Consider the following 7,234-nt stretch of genomic DNA (forward strand, 5'->3'; position numbering starts at 1 on the left):
ATTTCCTCACATAAGCCTGCCCCCTTTTCCTCTCTCTTCTTTCTCTGGGACTCCTATGATACGAGTATTACCACATTTTGTGGAGTCGCTAAGTTCCCTAGTTCTACGTTCATGATCCAATATTTTTCTTTCCCTCTTCTTTTCAGCTTTATTATTTTCCACAATTTTATCTTCTATATCACTTATTCATTCCACGGCTTCTTCCATCCTTGTTGTCATTACAATCCATCAGTTTCAACTCTCGGTTTTGGCATTCTTTATTTCAGGCCGACTAGTGTTTCGTTCTTTTATTTCTGTGGTAAGGAAGTCCCTGCTGTCTTCTGTGGTTTCTCAAGCCCAGGTAGCACCCTTATGATTGTTGCTTTAAGTTCTATATCAGGCATATTACCTATACCTCTTTTGATTAGATCCCTCTCTGTAACCTTTTCTTGCTCTTTCTTTTGGGATGAATTCCTCCCTCTTGTATTTTGTCTAGGTCTCTGTCTTCTTCTCTGTGTTAGGAAAGCCTGCTATGTTCCCTGATTCTGAGAGCAATGGCTTTGTTAAAAACAGGTCATAATACTGACCAGAGCCTTGGTGCTTCAGGTGCCAGGTATATGGTGTGTGTATGCTGTGTGCAGTCTGCTGCTGTGTTTTTGCTGCTGTTTCCCTCAGGTCACTCTTCAGCAAAGTTTCTCCATTTCACCACTGGGGAGTGTTTGCACCTTGTCTAGAGTGTGGTAAGTTTTAACTAGCTGTGCTCTCATCTACTTGATGAAAGAGCCCTGAAGCTATTTCCAGTTAACTGAAGCTTTGTAGCACTCTGTGGTCCGTAGTCTTGTATGCGCGGGGTGTTTGTGCTGGTCTTCAGTGGGAAGGGCATGCTGCTCTGGTTCTCAGGCACGCTTGCCCTAGTAAAGAGGCACTGGCAGAGTGCAGATTGGTGAGGCTTGGTGTAAGCAGTTCTGGACTCCACTGTTTGCGCTGTGCTGCTCACTGAAGTCAGTCCATACTGATGAGTGGGCGATGAAAATGGCACCAGCCCTCTTTCTCATTCCCGAGAGGGAAGTTCATGCTGGCTGGTGTCTGGGAAACCCTCAGAGATGAGTGAATCATCTCCCTGCATGTGTCTCAGGTGTCCCACAGATCCCTGTCTTCACCGCATCTGTGTCTGGGCTGTCTGCCCATCTGGCAGTGCAGTGCACCTGTGTTATATCCCAGGCAGGCTGGCTGAGTTTTAAAACTCCAAAGTTTAGGGGCCTGTCGTGGTGCAGACCCACACCGGTCCTCTGGAGTAGGGGGGTGGTGTGCTTTGCCATGCTGGTGCTGATGCAGGTCTGTCCTAGAAAGGCAGCTGCACCAGTGCACAGGAGCTTGGAGTTTGGGGTAAAGTGCAGCAAAAACCGGTGTCTAGGTTGGCTGCCCTCAGCAGATGTCTCTGCCCTTGTGCTAAGAGGTGGGTGTGCACAATGGCACCTGCCAAATGTTTGGACCAGTGAGAGACAATGTCTCCTCTGCCAGATGCACTCCAAGAAGGGGGAAACATCTCTCCCAGTGCACCCCAGGGGATCCTCAGATCATGCTGTGTGCTCCAGGGTCCTTCCCTCCCTTTCCACATGAGCACTACACAGCCACCAGGATCCATACCAGCCAAAATGAGGATCTCTGAGCTTGACTCATTCTAAAAATTCACGATAATCAGCCCTTCTTGTTTTCCCTGTGAATGGCTTTAGAAAGTGTTTTCCTTGTGCAATCCCCTGGGTTCTGTGTGCTTTCTTCCTGTCTCCTTCTCTCTCTCTCCCTCTCCCTACTCCTCCCCCTCTTGCTTCTCTTCCCCTTCCCCTTCACTTTCCCCTTTCCCCTTTCCCTTTACGTTTCTCTTTGTGTGTCATCTCTCTGTGATCATGGCTCCCTCTGTTCTGCAGCATACGTGGCCCTTTCCTCCCCCAAGTCATATCTCCACCTCTCTTAACTTTCACGGTGTGGCCTCTTGTCTCTTTCTTTAGTGGTGCAGTTTGTCATGTCTCTCTTCAGATCGTTTTCCTGGGTGTTCAGAATGATTTGATATTTATCTAGCTGTGTTCAGGGGATGAGGACTGTATAGGGAGGGCCCGTCTGTTACTCCACCATCATAGCTCCCTTTATGTTTGTTATTTATTGTTTTATATATCTGGGTACTCTCATATTCAGGGCATAAGTATTTACAATTGTTAGATCTTATTGTTGGATTGTTCTTTTTTTTTTATTATGATATAGTGTCCTCTTCAACTCTTGTTATATAGTCTTTGGTTTAAAGTCTTGTTGAGGGGCGCCTGGGTGGCTCAGTCGGTTAAGCGTCCGACTTCGGCTCAGGTCATGATCTCACGGTCCGTGAGTTCGAGCCCCACGCGTCGGGCTCTGTGCTGACAGCTCAGAGCCTGGAGCCTGTTTCGGATTCTGTGTGTCCCTCTCTCTCTGACCCTCCCCTGTTCATGCTCTGTCTCTCTCTGTTTCAAAAATAAATAAATAAAATAAAATCTTGTTTGATATGAGTCTTGTTATTCCAGCTTTCTTCTGATGTTCATTTGCATGATAGATGATTCTCCATCCCCTCACTTTCAATCTGCAGGTGTCTTAGGTCTTAAACGAGTCTTTCTGAGGCAGCATACAGAAGGGTCTTGTTTTCTTGCTGGTTTATTGGGTGGGGGGATTAGTCTTGGTTTTTTTAGAGATTGTAACACCCTATGTCTTTGATGGAACGTTTAGTCCATTTACATTCAGAATAATTTTTTTAAGTTTATCTATTTATTTTGAGAGATAGTGAGAGACAGAGAATGCAGGAGGAGCAGAAAGATAAGGGGAGAGAGAGAGACAGAGAGAGAGAGAAGAAGTGTGAGAGAAAGAGTGAGACAGGGAGAGAGTTAGAGTGAGAGAGACAGAGACAGAGACAGGGTCCACACTGTCAGTACAGAGCCTGATACAGGGCTTGAACTCATGAACCATAAGATCATGACCTGAGCCTAAACCAAGAGTTGGTCACTCATCTACCTGAGCCACTCAGGCACCCCCAGAGTAATTTTTTTTTAAGTAAGCTGCACACCCAGCACAGAGGCCAATGCAGAGCTCAAACTCAAATGCAGAGATCAAGACCTGAACTGATAAGAGTGAGTATTGATGAAAATGAACTTAGTTCCATTTCATGACTTGTTTTATCATTGTTTATGGAGATTTTCTCTGTTCCTTTCCAGTCTCTATCACTTTTGGTCTTTCCTTCTCACTCTAGGAGTCCCCTTTAATATTTCTTGGAGGGCTGGTTTAGTGGTCGTGAGCTCCTTTCATTTTTGTTTTTTGGGAAACTCTTCATCTCTCTCTCCATTCTGAACGACACTCTTGCTGCATAGAGTATTCTAGGCTGCATACTTTTCCCATTCTGCACGTTGACTATATCATGCCACTCCCTTCTGGCCTGCCAAGTTTCTATGGAGAGATCTGCAGCTATTCTGATGGGTCTTCCCTTGTTAGTTAGAGGCTTCTATTGTCTTGGTGCTTTTAGGATTTTTGATTTAGCAGTATATTTTGTAAATTTAATTATAATATGTATGGTGCTGGCCTTGCTTTTGTTGATTTTGTTGGGAGTTCTTTTTCCCTCCTGGATTTGGATGTCTATTTACTTTCTCAGATAAGGGAAGTTTTCAGCTATAATGGCCTGAAATCAACTTTCTATCCCCTTTTCCCTCTCCAATTCTTCTGGGACTCCTATGATACGAATGCTATTATGTTTGATGGAATCACTGAGTTCCCTAAGTCTATCCCCATGATCCTCTGTCTTCTTTCTTTTGTTCAGCTTCATTATTTTCCCTAATTCTATCCTCTATATGACTTATTTGTTCCTCTGCTTCTTCCACCCTTGTCATTACATCCAATGCGTTTCAAGTATCAGTCATTGCACTTTTCATTCCTGCCTGATTGTTTTTTAACTGTTTTGTTTCTCTGGTAAAGACCTCCCAGATGTCTTCCCTTCTTTTCTCAAGCCCAGCAAGTATCCTCAGATTATTGCTTTAAGTTCTCCATGAGTATATTAATTAGATCTGTGTTAATTAGATCTCTGGCTGTGATTTTACTGTTGTTGTTGTTGTTGTTGTTGTTGTTGTTGTTTGAATTGTATTTATTTATTTTTAGAGAATGAGAGAGTGAGACAGGGGATGGCTGGAGAGAGAGGGAGAGTGAAACTCCCAAGCAGGCTTCTTGCCTAATCACAGAACCCGATATGGGCCTCATTCTCATGATCCGTGAGATCATGAACTAAGCCAAAAATCAAGAATTGGATGGTCAACCGTCTGAGGCGCTCTGGCTGTAATTTTATCTTGTTCTTCCTTTAGGGAAGAATTCCTCCATGTGGGCATTTTGTTTAGGTCTCTGTCTTCTTCTGTATATTAGAGAAGCCCATCAAATGTTCTTTTCCTGAGAGTAATGGCTTTATTAAGGAGAAGTCATATAGTGTCCATGGCCTGGTGCTTCAGGGAGTGTCTGTTGTGTGTACTGTGTGTACTCTACTGCTGTGATTTGCTGCTCTATCCTTCAGGCCAGTTGCTTGCAGAGGTTCTCCTTGCCCACAGTGGGCACTGTTTGGTCCTTGGCCTGAATGTGGCAAATTGTAACTAGGTGTCTCAGGCCTGCTTGTTAAATGAGACCTGATGCTACTTCCACTAGAACTGAATCCTTGCAGAACTCTCTGGTCAGGAGATGTGGTGTGTGGGTGGGTTTCTGCTGGTCATCTTTCGAATGGGCCCACAGCCGTGGGACTTAAGCCCACGTGGCCCAGAAGGGCAGTGCTGGCAGAGCGCAGGTGGGTGGGACTTGGTGTATGCAGGTTAGGAATCCAGTGTTCGCCCTGTGCTGTTTACTGGAGCTGGATTTTGCTGAGGGGCAGTGGAGGAAAATGGCACCAGCCAACCCCTTTGATCCTGGAGAGGGGTCTCCATGCTTACTGCTCTCAGGGAAGCGCTCCCAGAAGGCTGAATAATCCCCCATGCATCCAAGGCAGTTTACAGAGAGCCGTTTTCACTCTGTCTGTCTCTGGGATGTTTGCTTGCCAGGAGCAGTGCTTTGGGCTCTATCCCAGCCCAGTATGCTGACTTTTACAACTCAAAAATTTAGGGACATGCTGTGGCAGGGGCCTGTGCTGATTACCTGGGATAGGGTCTCTCCATCCTGAGGCTGATGCGTGTTTGACCAAAGGGGCGGTTGCCCCAAAACACGGGCCTTGGGACTTGGAGCAAGCAGGCTAGGCAGCCAGTGTCAGCTTGAGCCACCCTCAGCAGCTCTTCTGCATCTATGCCAAGGGGCATGGGAGGGAAATGGTGCAGCTGGTTCTTTTGTTCCCAGGGAGGCATCTCTGCTAACCCACTTCTCACAGATGCACTCCAAGAAGAGTGAACAGTGTCTGCCCTGTGGTCCCTAGGTGTTCTTCAGATCGTGCCTTCTGACTCCAGGTTGCTTGCCTGCCTTCTCTAGAGGAGTAGGGCAGACGCTCAGGGCTGTATCCCAGTGAAACCCACCAACATTTAAAATCTAGTCTCTGAGCCCTGTTGGTTGCAAAAGCTGCCAGGTGTCAGGCCCTCTGATTTCTCCAGCAAATGGCTTTGGGGAAGTGTTTTCCTAGTGCAATCCCCTGTGCTCTCCTCCCTCCCTCCCTCCCTCCCTCCCTCCCTCCCTCCTTCCCTCCCTCTCTCTGTCTCTCTCTGTCTCTCATCTCTCAGGGATCCCAGCCCTCTGCAGCCCCCCAATCTGTTTCTTGCCCAAACCCCATCTCTGCACTTCCTGCTTCCCTTGATGTGACATCTTCTCTCCCTCTAGTTGTGCAGTTTGTTCTGTTGAACCCAGGTTGATTTTATGGGTATTCAGAGTGATTGGATAGTTATTTAGTCGTGTTTAAGGGAAGAAATGAGCCTAGGATCCTCCTTCTCTGCCAGTATCTTAGCTCCTCCCCTCCCCCAGTCCAAAGATGTCTAATGGACACCTCCTGAGTTTCTCTGCAGTGAGCCAAGCAATCTAAAGGCTTAAATGAATGGAGTTCCAGGGGCTCCGATGCCAAGGAGTCCACACACTGAAGCCACCTACCAACGTGTTTCTTTTGCTGGAAACTGTACATCCACAAGAAGGCCATTAGACTCAGGTGGCTCCAATGCCTTAGCCACCTACACCTCACTTCAAGCAAATTCTTGTAAATGCCTCAAGGGTCAGAATTCAAAACCCAAGGCTACCCTGTCTCTAACAGGCAACTAGGCTTTCCCATACAAGATAGTTTCTGAAGCTATAGCCAGTCATGTAACGTGTTTCCTTTTCTTCTCATTTTGGTCTACAAAAGCCTTTCCCCTAGTTGGGTTTGGGGCTGCCTGATTGGATTTGGTGTTTGCTCAAACAGGCACTTCTAAATTTTAATGTACCTCACTTTATTTAAGCAAAACTAATAAAAGTAAAAAGCCACAGGACTCACATTTACTCATGGTGCACGTAATAATGAGGGCTGCCACACAGCCCTGTGTAATATTACATAAAATGTCCTCTTCTTTTTCTTTTTTAATTTTAAAATTATTTATTTATTTCAAGAGAGACAGAGTGTGAGAATGAGAGGGGCAGAGAGAGGGAGACACAGAATCTGAAGCAAGCTCCAGTCTCTGAGTTGTCAGCACAGAGCCCGATACAGGGCTCAAACTCATGAACTGTGAGATTATGACCTGTGCCGAAGTAGGACACTTAACCCACTGAGGCACCCAGGCGCCCCTCCAACGTCCTTTTCTCACAAAATCACCTCTTGGTGTTTCCATCACACCTGCCACATTCTAACGTACAATAGAACTTAGTATTCCTGCTTCACGTTTCCTGTGTTTTTCTTGAACACGATAAAAGGCACATGAAGACGGGACTGCTTCTCTTGTAACTGAATTTTCCCATGCATCTACCAAAAGTTCTTGCAAACACATTATGTGCTCAATGCACATTTTTTAGAACAGTGAATAAACATGACATTTGAATTTGCCTCTCATTTTAACTATTCTGGGTACCCTAAATGTCCTCTTTAAGTCTCCAAATTAGTGTGAAAATTAGTAAATGAAATCTTACTAGAATGGATTCAGGAGGCCCTGGAGGGAGACCTCTCACGCAGACATGACATGCATAAAGAGCAGGAGGGGGGGAGATAACTTTTGTCTTGACAAGGGAGGACACATTCCCAGTAGGAAATTAATCTCCTGCCTTTCACAAAAAGAAGGATGAT

This window comes from Prionailurus bengalensis, chromosome E2 (genome assembly GCF_016509475.1).
Source record: "Prionailurus bengalensis isolate Pbe53 chromosome E2, Fcat_Pben_1.1_paternal_pri, whole genome shotgun sequence".
Taxonomy (NCBI): Eukaryota; Metazoa; Chordata; class Mammalia; order Carnivora; family Felidae; genus Prionailurus; species Prionailurus bengalensis.